At 44.0% G+C, this 13,558-nt stretch overlaps 1 protein-coding gene across 1 annotated transcript in view; it reads left to right on the forward strand.

The window, feature by feature from the left end:
• The window catches only part of OVCH2 (ovochymase 2), a 500,449-nt gene that overhangs the window by 265,047 nt on the left and 221,844 nt on the right, over positions 1-13,558 (forward strand). The window lies entirely within an intron of this gene.

The raw sequence follows: 13,558 nt of genomic DNA on the forward strand, positions 1-13,558 counted from the left end.
TTACTATATTAAAATTAAGAAGAGAGACATACAAACCCACAAAAAGGGTTATTTACTGCCTAACATCCCTTGCCCACATTTTATGGTTTGATGACTCTTTTTTATTTTTTCTTTTTAATTTTATTTTGTTTGAAGCATGTTCATGATTAAATCTGTATGCTGGCTTATTTGAGGGACTGCTCTCTGATTGCGGTTTCCTCAGTCCTAGTTCTCCTCTTTTTCTTCATTTCTTTTTTCTTCCCTTTCCTTCCTTTCTTTTTGGTTTAGAGAAGCCCTTTCAATATTTCCTTTAACCTGGGTTTTGTGTTGCTGTTTTTGTTTGTTGGAATAAAATTTTTATTTCCCCTTCTATTTTAAATGATATTCTTGCTGGTTAGAGTATTCTAGGTTGCATATTTTTTCCTTTTAGCACTTTAAATATCTCTTGCCATTCCCTCCTGGCCTGTAGTGTTTCTGTAGAGAAATCAGCTGATAATCTTGTGGGGGTTCCCTTGTAGGTAACATTCTGTTTTTCTCTTGCTGCCTTTAGGATCCTCTCTTTATCACTAAATTTTGCCATTTTTATTATGATGTGTCTTGGTGTGGGTCTGTTTGGGTTCAGTTTGTTTGGGGCCCTCTGTGCTTCCTGTATCTTGAATCCAGTATCCTTTAGATTTGGGAAGTTTCCATCGATAATTTCTTCAAACATATTTTCTATCCCCTTAGATTTTTCTACTCCTTCTGGAATTCCTATTATGTGTAGATTGGCCCGCTTTATATTATCCCATAGGGTCTCATATTGCTTTCCAGTTTTTTGATTCGGTTTTCTGTCTGCTGACCGGATTGAGTGATTTCCATTATTCTATCTTCCATATCACTGATTCATTCTTCTGCATTATTCATTCTGGTTTTTACTGCCCCTAGTTCAGTTTGCATCTCTGCAAATGAATGTTCTAGTTTTTCTTGGCTCCTCCTTATATTTTCTAGTTCCTTTCTGAGGGTATCTGCATTACTGTTCATATCGTCTCTTCATTCCTTCAGTATTTTCACTATTTCTCTTTTGAACTCCAGGTCTGTCTGACTGCAGAGATCTGTTTCATTGTTGACTGTTTTAGGTGAGTTCTCCTGTTGGTTTGACTGGGGGTGGTTTCTCAGCTTCTTCATCTTACTTGTTGTTTTCTTTCTCCTGAGGGAGTTGTACTCTCCGTGATCGGGCAGTGTTTGCCTTGTCACTGCCATGGAATATTTCCTGAGGGCTGGCGTTGTTGGTCAATCTTTTTTGAGGCAGTGTGGCTTTTCTGGAGTGTTGATGGGGCTAACAGTGTTTCTTTGAAGCAAAGGAGGACTTCCTGAGGACAGACAGGACTGGGAGGTCCACACCACTATGGTAGCAGATTTCACTTGGTCATTCAGAGCTTGCTCTGGTGTTTTGAGGCTGTGGCGGTCTTGCAGGGGGTTGGCAGAGTTGGGCAGCTGTTCCTCAGGAGTGCATCACCCCCTGGGGGCTGGAGCAGCTATCTGGGTCACTGAGAACCTAAGAGGCTCTTCCCTAGGGCAGCCCAACTCAGAAGGACAGCCTGAGATTGTACCGGATCTTTTCACAGTCTGGCCGAGCTTGTTGCAGCTTTTCTGGGCTGCAGGGGCTCTTCCAGGGGGCTGGTGGTGCTGAGCAATTATTTCACAGGAGTTGGGCACCCCCTGGGGGCTTGGGCGGGTAGCAGGGCTGTTGGAGACCAAAGACGCTCCTCCCCGGGGCAGCCTGACTCAGAAAAACTGTCTGAGATCTTTTCCAGCCTCGGCCAGGCTTGTTGCAATTTTCTGGGCTGCAGGGGGTCCTGCCTGGAGCTGGCAGTCCTATGCAGCTGATCCACTAGAGCATCACCTGGGGGCTTGGGCGGGTAGCAGGGCCGTTGGAAACCCAAGAGGCTCCTCCCTGGGGCAACCCAACTCAGAAAAACCGTCCGAGAATTAGGCCGATCTATTCACAGCCTGGCTAAGCTTGTTCTAGCTTTTCTGGGCTGCAGGCCTTTTCTAGCGGGCTGGTGGTGTTTGGTGCTGCTCTGCGGAAGTGTATCCCCTCCAAAGGGCAAGCAAGCCTGTGCAGGGACAGCCCCTGCAGTGGTAGGCTTCAGGCAATTGTTGAGGCCAGCCCTCCTGGATGGCAGGCAGCCCCAGGTTCGGCGAGAGCATAGGGGGTGGTGGGGGTGGGGGGAGGGGATGCACTGGGAAGCACAGTTTTCAGCTAGCTGGCGGGCCTGTAAGTTTGCTGTGGCATGGGGGGTATTCTATGGGGACCCACCCCTACTCTCCCCTCCCCAGCAGGGGGGCAGACCAGGCTCTTCTCACAGGTTCCCTCTGATGCAGCTTTCCACTTCACCGCTCCTAGAGTATTATTCCCTTCCTCTGTGACAGCTTTGTTTTCTAGTCTCCCAGGCAGTCTCTGCCCCGTCAAATGGTTTCTAGACGTCCCAAGCAGTTTCCGCTCTGCCCCGCCCCCCCAGCCCGGGGACTAACCTCTGGAGCCGAGGTCTCGGTGCCCAGCCCTCACCCAGGCGGCGTCTCCCGGCCCTTTCTCAGGGACCAAACTTCGGAGGTGAGTTCTCGGTGCCCAGCCGCCACCCAGGCGTCCCCCGGCCCCCTCTCGGGGACTAACCTCTAGAGCAGAGGTCTCGGTGCCCAGCCCCCACCCAGGCGGCATCCCCCGGCCCTTTCCCAGGGACTAACCTTCGGAGGCGAGGACTCGGTGCCCAGCTCCCACCCAGGCATCTCAATTTTTGGTGACTGTGCCTGTAGTTCAGATGGTCCGTTTGGTTCTTGATCAGTTTTCCGTACTCCAACTTACTGCTACACTCTTCTCTGCATCTGGAGATTCCTCCTGTTCGTTTGAGCTTTCTCCTGGTAGGTGACTTTCCAGGATGCGGGATCCCTTTCTCCTCCTCAGTTCCCTTTCGGGAGTGCCCGTCCCGCTCGGATTCACCTTCTCTCACTCTCCTCTTTTCTCCCGTTCTGCCCAGTAATGTCACGAACTTCTTGCCGTTATTGGAGTTTAGGTTCCTCTGCCAGCGATTGGTTGCTGTTCTGTGCGAGTCATTTATTCTGTAGATGTGCTTTTTTTGTTGTGTTTGTGGGAGAGGGCGAGCGTGTCTCCCTACTCCTCCACCATCTTGTCCTCTCTCCGACTCACTGATCGCATCCCATAGATTTTGAGTGGATGTGTCTTCATTCTCATTTGTCTTGAGGTATTTTTTAATTTCCTTCTTGATTTTCTCATTGACCCATTGGTTTTTTATTATTTATTTTTATTTTATTCTTTGTCTTTTTGTGTTTTCTTGAGCCACTCCTGTGGCATATGGAGGTTCCCAGGCTAGGGGTCTAATCGGAGTTATAGCCACCGGCCTACACCAGAGGCACAGCAACGCGTGATCCGAGCCATGTCTGCAACCTACACCACAGTTCACGGCAACGCCGGATCCATAACCCACTGAGCAAGAGCAGGGATTGAACCCACAACCTCATGTTTCCTAGTCAGATTCGTTAACCACTGTGCCACGATGGGAACTCCCCCATTGGTTTTTTAATAGCATGTTGTTTAGTTTTCATGTAGTCAGCTTTTTTTCTCATTTCTTTTCCTGTGGTTGATTTCTAGTTGCATGCCATTGTGGTCAGAGAAGATACTTGAAATAATTTCTATACTCTTAAATTTGTTGAGGTTAGCTTTGTGCCCCAGTATGTGATCTATCCTTGAGCATGTTCCAGGTGCAGTTTAGAGGAATGTATATTCTGATGTTTTTGGATGTAATGTCCTGAAAATGTCGATGAAGTCTAACTTTTCTATTGTGTCCTTTAGGATCTCTGTTGCCTTATTGATTTTCTGTCTAGAGGATCTGTCCATTGATGTGAGTGTGGTGTTAAAGTCTCCTACTGTGATAGTATTCCCATCTGTTGCTCCTTTTATGTCTGTTAGTAATTATTGTAGGTAATGGCTTCTCCTATATTAGGGGCATATATATTGATGATTGTAATGTCCTCTTCTTGAATGGATCCTTTAACCATTAAACAGCATCCTTCTTTGTCTTTCTTTATGGCCTTCGTTTTAAAGTCTATTTTGTCTGATATGAGTATTGAAACTCCTGCTGTCCTGTCTTGACCAATGGCATGAAATATCTTTTCCCATCCCCTCACTTTCAATCAATATGTGTCCTTTGCCCTAAGGTGAGTTTCCTGTAGACAGCAGATGGTAGGTTTTTGCTTTTTTATCCAACCTGCCACTCTGCGTCTTTTATTGGAGCATTCAGTCCACTGACATTTAAGGTGATTATGGATAGATATGTATTTATTGCCATTTTAGACCTTGTTTCCCAGTCAATTCTATGTTTCACTTTTCTTCTTCTATTTTTCTAGTTGGATGGTTTCCATTTATTTTATGCTTGAATACTTTTCAGTTTTTGTGAATGTATTGTTCGGTTTTGATTTGTGGTTGCCCTGTTTTTTCCCTTCCTATCTCTACTTGCTTTTGCCTGTTACTCATATAGGCTCAAACATTATTTTTTCTAAATATCTATATTTTCTTACTTTCCTTTCCCAGATTGTATGATTTTGAAGTCCTTTTTTTTGTTTTTTTTTTGTTTTTTTTTGTTTTTAAACCTCTTCATGTTGAGATCTCTATGCCGGCTTATTTACTGACTGCTTTCCAATTATAGTTTCCTCCATCCTAATTCTTTGTTTTTCTCTTTTTTTCTCTCTCTCTTTTTTATTTTTTTAACTCAGAGAAGCCAATTCAGTATTTCTTTTAGAATGGGTTTAGTATTGCTGTACTAGTTTAGCTTTTGTATGCTGCAGAAATTCTTTCTTTCCCCTTCTATTTTAAATGATATTCATGCTGGATAGAGTATTCTAGGTTGCAAATGTTTTCCTCTCAGCACTTAAATATATCTTGCCACTCCATCTGGCCTGTAGTGTCTCTGTACAAAAATCAGCTGATACCCTTATGGGGGTTTCCTTATAATTCATGCCTTGCTTTTCTCTTGCTGCCTTTAGAATCCTCGCTTTATCTTTAAATTTCCCATTTTTATTATAATATGTCTTGATGTGAGCCTGTTTGGGTTCACTTGTTTGGGGCCCTCTGTGCTTCCTGTATCTTGATGTCAGTATCCTTTAGATTTGGAAGGTTTTCAGTCATAATTTCTTCAAACATATTTTATGTTATGTTATTTTTGTCTTTTTCTAGGGCTGCACCTGCGGCCTAGGGAGTTTCCCAGGCTAGGGGTTTAATCAGACCTATAGCCACCAGCCTACACCACAGCCACAGCAATGCCATATCTGAGCCATATCTATGATCTACACCAGAGCTCACGGCAATGCCGGATCCTTAAACCACTGATCAAGGCCAGGGATCGAACCCGCAACCTCACGGTTCTTAGTTGGTTTTGTTAACCACTGAGCCACGACGGGAACTCCTCTTCCAATACAGTTTCAATCCCCTTTTCTTTTTCTTCACCTTCTGGAATTCCTATTATGCATAGATTGGCCTGCTTTATGTTATCCCATAGGTCTGTTATATTGCATTCATGTTTTTTCATTTGGTTTTCTGTCTGCTATCCCAGTTGGGGTGATTTCCGTTATTCTATTGTCCATGTCACTAATTCATTCCTCTGCATTATGCATTCTGGTCTTTATTGCCTTTAGCTCAGTTTGTATCTTGGCAAATGAATTCTCTAGTTTTTCTTGGCTCCTCCTTATATTTTCTAGTTCCTTTCTAAAGGAATCTCTCTTAATTCCTTCAGTGTTTTCACTACCTCCCGTTTGACTCAATGTCTTCAGACTGCAGAGGTCTGTTTCATTGTTGACTGCTTTAGGTGAATTTTCCTGTTGCTTTAACTGGGATTGGTTTCTGAGCTTCTTCGTCTTGCTTTTGTTTTTCTTTTTCTGTGGGCTTGGGGAAGGCAAACTGTAGTCTTGCAAGGCTACAAGGCTACATATTCTGTGCAAGAATAACCCTTTGTATTATGGGGGGGGGTTACTATTTATTTTTGGAGTGGACGTTTGGATAGTTGCTGTCTCTTTCTTTGGTGTGAGCAGGCTGTTATCCCCAGGATGCTCAGTGTGTTTTCAGGGAGAAGGAGGCAAAGGGTAGGGCCAGTAATCAGTTCCTGGTCATTGGCTGTCAATATCAGTAAGGACCTGCAGGAAGGTGGCACAGGCTGTTTCTAGTTGCAGGTCCCTGGAAAGTGGGGATAAGCTCTAGTCAGATCTTCAAGTGACCAGAGCATTTGGCAGTAGCAACAGCAAGGTGCATGAGTTCCCAGGGGAGTGAGAGCCATGACAGCTTGTGTTTGATTGCAATGCCCTCCTCTGAGGTGATTTGAATCACAGGTGGTGCCTGTTCAGGGACCCCTATTGAGAGCAGACCATGACTGTCTCTTGAGTCAGTGATAACTGTGGTGGTTTGCGCCCACCACCTGTAGACCATGCATGAAGCATCCTGTCTCACTTAGCCCACAGAGGAGGTGCCGTAAAGGCTGCTCCTAGTTGCAGGATTCTGGGAAGTGACAGAGATCAGGCTTGTACTGCCAAAGGTACTGCCTGAAACCTTTGGCAGTGGCAGTAGCAGGGAGGTGTGCTCCTGTGGGTGCTAGTGCACCTACAGGCAGTGTTTGGTCACAATGCCCTCCTCTGTGGTGCCCTTTAGGTGAAGGGGGCTGCAAGTGATTTTGGTTCCTGTATTTCCAATGCAGTGGGCCACACCCACCTCTGGAATCAGAAATACTTGCCGTGGTTTGCCACTGCAACCTGCAGACCACACAAGAAGCACCCTGTCCCACTTAAACCACATGGATGGTGCTGCACCAGTTGCTCCTAGTTGTAGGGTCTTGGGAAGGGACAGTGACCAAGTTTCTGGCCACCACCCAGAGCATTTTGGCAGTGGCAGCTGCCAGGCAGCTGTGTTCCCAGGGGAGTGAGAGCAACAGCGTATGGTGCTTGGTTGCAGTGCCCTCTTTTTTGCCAACCCCTGAGGTGACTAGGGTTGCAGATGGAACCCACTCACAGGCCCCCAGTGGTGGCAAGCCAAGCCACCCTCTGGCCTCTGAGATGACCGATGCAGTCTGTCCCTGCCACCTGTACATTGTGCAAGGGGCACCACCTTGCAATTAGCCCCCTTATGCCCTTAGCCCACACAATAGGTGCCTGGCCACAATAGGTAGCCTGCACAAGAAGCACCTAATCTCCCCTAAACGAGCAAGAGGCTTCTCACAGCCCCTAGCCTCTGCTGAGCCACCCCACCTTGCCCTCTAAGCCCGGGGCAAAGTGCACACTCTGGTGCTAGGACTTTCCTATAGTAGCCCACCTCGCCTCCTTTCCCGCCCCCAACAATGGCGCCTTGCCCTCCTTTGGGTCCAGACCTTCTCATGGGGTCCCTCTGCCATGGTGTCCCCTCTTTAGCCTGTGGCACACTGCCCTTTAGCCCTGCATGCCGTCCCCAGTTCTCTCCCCGGGACTGACCTCCAGTGCCTGAGTCTCAGGGCCCAGCTCCCACCAGAGTGTCTCAGGCTGGTATCTGGGCCTGTGTTTCAGATGATCTGTGCGACTCTCACTCTGCTGTGCTGTTATGAGTCCAGCTGCCGTGCTTTTCTTGGTGACGTTGAGGTCCCACTGACTGGGCTGATCTTTCGGCAGTTAGGTGGCTTCCCAGGGTGGGTTCCTTTTCTCCTTCACAGCTCCCTATCAGGAATGCTGGTCCTGTCCTGATTACTTCTCTCTCTTTTTTTTTCCTTTTGTTCTACCCAGTTCTGTCAAGAGTTTCTTGCCCTCTTTGGAGGTTCAAGTTCTTCTGCCAGCATCAGCTGATGTTCTGTGTGAGTCGTTTTACATGGGGATGTGGTTTTGTGATGTGTTTGTGGGGAAGGTGCGCATGACCTCTTACTCCTCTGTCATCTTGTTCCGCCTCCCCAGGAAGATTTTCTTGAATATGACAGTAAACACAGGAACCACAATAATTGATGACCTGGTTTTCATAAAAACAAAAGCATTAATAAGATCAAATGACATTGTGAGAAACAAAATGACAGAACACAGATTTCAATAAAATATTCAGAGAACAGTAAAGGGTTTGTGTCTAAAATCTATAACTTGCTTTCATAACTCAATGGTGAGAGAACAGCCAATTTTTTTAAATAGGTAGAAGGTTTGAATAGACACTTCACCAAAGAAAAGGTATGAAGGGCAAATAAGCATTTGAAATGGATGCTGCACACAACCAGTCCCCGGGGAAATGCAAATACAATAAAAGACATAATGCTACACACATAGTAGAATGGCTTAAAAAAATCCGACAGTAGCAAGTGCTGACAAATAACCAACATAAACAGAACTTCATTACAATGCTGGTAGAAATTTGGAATGGCCCAGCCATTTTGAAAAAAGTCTTGCCATTTTTTTATACGCATATACTTACCGTAACAGCCAGCAATTAAAATCCCGGATATTTATTCAGGAGAAATGAAAGCACACATCCACACAAAGACCTATATGGAGATATTTATAGAAGCATTATTCAGAATTGCCAAAAACTAGAAAATTCTCAAATGCCCTTCACTGAATTAAAAAGTGAAGAAATGGTGGTACATTCGTGCAATGGCTGTTTGAGAGGATTTTGCCACAATCCAGAGTCTAACATTTCTTTCACAGTATCCAGGGCATCATTCAAACGTGCGAGCACATAAAAAAGGGATATGCAATCCCTTCTCATGATAAAGGGCTGGAAACAACCCTCAAGGAAAGGCTGAAAACAAAAGTTTATGCTTCCATCTTAGGAAGCTTAAAAAGGAACAACAAACAAATTGGGAAAATATATAATAACAAAAGAACACCAATGAAATAAATAGAAGACTGATAGAAAAAAAACATATCTGTAATTTCACTCACTGAAAAGATTAATAAGGAGTTCCCATTGTGGCACAGTGATAAGGAACCCAAACAATATCCATGAGGATGAAGGATTGAACCCTGGCCTTGCTCAGTGGGTTAAGGATCCTCTGATGCCGTGAGTTGTGGTGCAGGTCACAGACACAGCTCGAATCTTGCATTGCTGTGGCTGTGCCAAAAGGGAAGCAGCTGCAGTCCCGATTCAACCCCTAGCCCAGGAACTTCCCTGTGCCATGGGTGCAGCCCTGAAAAAAAGGAAAGCTTATGAAAATGGAAAAACCTGGAGTCTTCCTCAAGAAAAAGGCAAACATATTACTTATCCAAGAAGGACATGCAAAGAGGCTTAACTTCACGTTTGGCAAATATTAGGGTGATTAAACATAGAGAGTATAACAATTGTGTCAATAAATTTAGTAAACAGTAATGGATTTTGTAAGGAAAACCTGCCTTGTTGGGACAGAAACAGAAAAACATTTCTGTTGTTCTTCAGACGAGGAGGACCGACACACAAGAATCTAGCAACAAAATTAGTAGAAAATGCTTCCCCCAAGCTTATGTACCATAATGACCCAATTTCTCACTGACGAGTGTGTCCTTACTGATAACAACACCCAGGGCTGGGGCACTATCCCCACTTATTACTGGAGACGCCCAGTTAGTAAATTGCCATCATTTCTTAATGGCGTCCAACCCCAGACTACGTCCTTCTCCTCATCTCACCTCAGAAGCAGCAACCAGTCCGGCACTGATTCCTGCACCCCTTCATTGTCCTCAGTATCTTCAGTGAGAATCCAGTCCTTCCCAGAGGCATCTGCCTTCTCTCCCCTGTTGAGAGATGCATGCTGGTTTTTGGCGAGCCCTCCCTCGCTGCACTGACCCAATAAACTTGATTGTGTAGGACTATAGGTTTGTTTCTGGTGGTCTATGGCTGACTAGCCTTTGAAACTGTAGCTTTACATATTTATGGTTTAGTGGTGGGAGATTAGGTCTCACTATCCTAAATGAGATTTGGGATATGAATGTTATAGGGAGTTCCATAAGTAGCTTGTGGATGAATGAAAGTTATTGGAGTTAAGAAGGTAGAGGAAATTTGAGGTTAGGCTGTCAGTTGATGTGTCCAAATGCTTAGAAGTTGTCTTTGCTGGGGACAAAGGTAGAGGTGAAGGGAAAATTTGAGGTGCAGGAGCTCAGGTCCTCAGGGGATGAGGAATAGCAGGGAGCTTCATGGGGTGGACAGGAGATGCCATAGCTAGAACACCATGGTTTCAAAGAAGAAAGTATCTGGGGGGGGGGTTAAGATGCAATAGAATAATTTGCAAAAGGTGGCAGGGCACCTCCCAACCCTGATGAGTGTGAATCATCAGAGTCAACACATCCAAGCCCTTTCTTCTAATCAAATGTTTGAGACAGAGCAGTAACTTCACTTAGCTCTTCCAGATAATTATATGCTATCCCAGTTAAGTCTTAGTCCTATACTGTGAGATAGGGGTTATTAATCCCACTTTATAGAACATGAAATTCAGTCTCAAAGAGCTTAAATAGCTTTCTTGAGCTCATGCACATCAAGCTAACCTCAGGTCTCCTGGCTATAAAAGCCACACTTAGTGATTTTCAAACCATTTAAGTTTTTATCCATTTTCCCCCAAGCCTCCAAGGATGATTGGTAATGAGATCTATTACAAAACTAGAATGGCTGGGAAAATCAGTAACAAGGACTGAAATAAAAAATGTAAATCTAAATGTTTATGATTAGAGTCAACACATTTAAAATTACTTTCTCAAATTGCTATGAAAGTGTAGAAATGGTTCCCTTCACTCCTCTCCTTAATGCATCGAGGACTGATAATAAACAGTTTGCCAGCGAGCACCAGTCTGTGGGCTGCACGTTGAGGGACAGGAGACGGTGCTTTGTTTCTGCTGCCTGACTCGTATTACTCCATGGCTTTCTCCCACCAGCTGATGTCCTCAGTTAAAGGGACTGTTTTGTCTACATAGACGAAATTAGAGCCTTTTGGTGGCCCTGACTGTGGCCCCCATCTCCCTCCAAATTTCTTTCTCAACTGTTTTTTTTTAATCCTATTCTCTGGAAAAAGTGTTCATCAGGCTCCTTGGAATTTGTTCCAACTGGACCTTCTGTTTATGCCACCTGAATGCGTCACATACTCTGCAAGTCATTTCTGGAGAGCTAACCCAGGGACCTTTATCTCAAAGGGGCCAGGAAGAACAGCCCTAGAGATTTGTCAAGTTCTATTAGAACCTTCATTTCCTTCCCACCACACACACAAAGACACCCTCCTCATCCTTACAGAACGTTTGTAACTCTGTTTCTAGATGGAGCAGAGCCTTCAACCATTTATGCTGTCAGGTATTTAGTGCAGAGCTACTATACAATTACATGGCAAACATCTGCTTTATAAAGTTCTCCTTAGAGGTCAGCATCAACACTTCTGCTCTGAGAGGTGAGTGCACTTGTCATGGGTTTGTCTAAATAATGTAAAACTGTGTTTGTAAATGCAAACTATTACATTTAGAATGCATATGAAATGAGGTCCTACTGTTCGGCCCAGGGAACTATATCCAATCTTTTGGAATAGAACATGATAGAAGAGAGTATGAGAATATACAGGTATATGTATGTATATATATGACTGGGTCACTATATGTACAGCAAACATTGACACAACACTGTAAATCTACTGTAATTTAAAAATAAATGAAATAACCAAAGTAAATGAGAACTTAAAAATTAAAGAAACTCTAACCAATTTTAGCTCTTGAGCCCTGTGGAAAGGGTGGCCTCAGCAAGACTGGCGTTGCAGAATGGTCATTCTGGGCACCCAAACCAGGCTGCCCAAGAGTCCCTAGAATGCCGTCTGGACGGTCCCCAGCAGCCAAAGCAGTGCTCGGCTTGTGTAGCTGAAACAGTGGAAAGCGAATCCGGAAGAAACCACCTGACGTTCAGGTTGTTGGAGGCACGGAGCCCATGGCCCCTTCATCCTGTGCAGTGAGGGGGAGCGTGGGGTGAGCATTAAATCTCTGACTCAGGGGAGCCAGCATGAACCTCGTGCCAAAGTTAAGAGCTCTAGAAAGATCTCCAGGTAGCCAGGGGAGGGGAAGAAAAGGGAAAAATCAGTTTCCTTTTATGCTTGGGGCTGTGAATGACATAGCCCCAAACAGAGAAAGGAGCATAGACTGTACTTCCTGACAGCCTTTGATTTTGTGAATATCTCTCGACATGGGTTGAAGGGAAAATTATGCTATGATCCTCATGAAAGTGAAATAATTGAAAATCCACCAACACTTTACTTTGACTTAAGGAAAAGTAACTTAATTCTGATGTAGAACAAACACCTCTGATGAGTACTTTGTAGATGTCATTTCTTTCAACCTCACTCCAAAGCTGCATCGTAGGGACAACTTTTCATGTTTTACAAATGAAAAAATACTGAGTGAGACAGATGGAAATGTCAGATGCAAGAAAATGCTGGCCCCCGGGAGGCCCAGGATCTGTGTCTTCTGTCTTCAGCCTCCAGGATGCTGTGAGCACAGACTGAAGCCTGCAGTGAAGGCACGGTTGGCCCCACAGAACTCTGCTTGGGTCAGAGGGCAAAGAGCACACATGCTGCTCAGTGCTTGGCCCCATTCCTCAGACCAGAGCCTGTTCATAGACTGACTGGAGAATGGTGAGGAATCTGAAAGCTATGCCCCAGGTGGAATGGCCAAAGGATCTATGGGGGCTTACTTTTGGAAAAGGGAAGGCAGTAGGTGTGTGCTGGCTCTATTCAGATATTTCAGTGTTTTGATGTAGAAAGGAGAGGCTTTGGACCATTAAAGTCATGGGAGATCAAGTGATAAGACTAAAAACAGATATTTCATGAAAGAGCTACATCCATGGTAGTAGACTAGCCTATCACTAGAGTAATTTAATGCATTTAATGAAGACTGATCATAACATATTGTTCAATGAGCTGTAGGTTCTTAGCTATTCATTCATTATATGTCACAATTCATTCTATCAATGAACTAAGTGGTATGAGTAGAAACGCTAAATGCTTTCGTAAAATGAGACATTTTTATATTTTTAAGTTAGAAGGACATTTCGAAGCTATTTAATGCATATATTATCATTTGCATTAAATACTCCAGACTTTAAAGAATGCAAATAATGTTGTTGGCAGAAAATTTTCTTTCTATGAAGATCAGAACCAGTTGTACTGAATAGAAAATTTCAGTGTCATGTTAATGTGTTAAAAGAATAAACTTTCCAAAGAGCATATAGAGAGATACATTTAGGAAAGTATTTTGGGATATGTTTTGAAGTTCCATGAATATCATATCCAGCATTTCTTCTATGAGTATTACCTGAGAAATCAGGAAATATTTAATCAACATAACTAAGTGAAAATATAAATAGTAAATGTAATTTATAATATGATTACAAATATATAACACTATTTGCAACTGACATTAAAAGAAACCGAAATAGATTGTGAGGCATTGTTAACATTAAGGATTTGTGAGTGACTCTTTCTATAGTTAATTATGTAGAGAGAAGTAAGAGAAAAATGCATGCAAATAGGTTTTGTAAATCGGAAGAAATTACCTGAAGGGATTGATATTTAATTGGAGTTAGTGAAAAGAAAAGACGTGCATAAGT

This window comes from Sus scrofa, chromosome 9, assembly GCF_054392235.1.
Source record: "Sus scrofa isolate SSC_HxYL_T2T_F1_AM1 chromosome 9, Sscrofa_HxYL_maternal_Yorkshire_Landrace_v2.0, whole genome shotgun sequence".
Taxonomy (NCBI): domain Eukaryota; kingdom Metazoa; phylum Chordata; class Mammalia; order Artiodactyla; family Suidae; genus Sus; species Sus scrofa.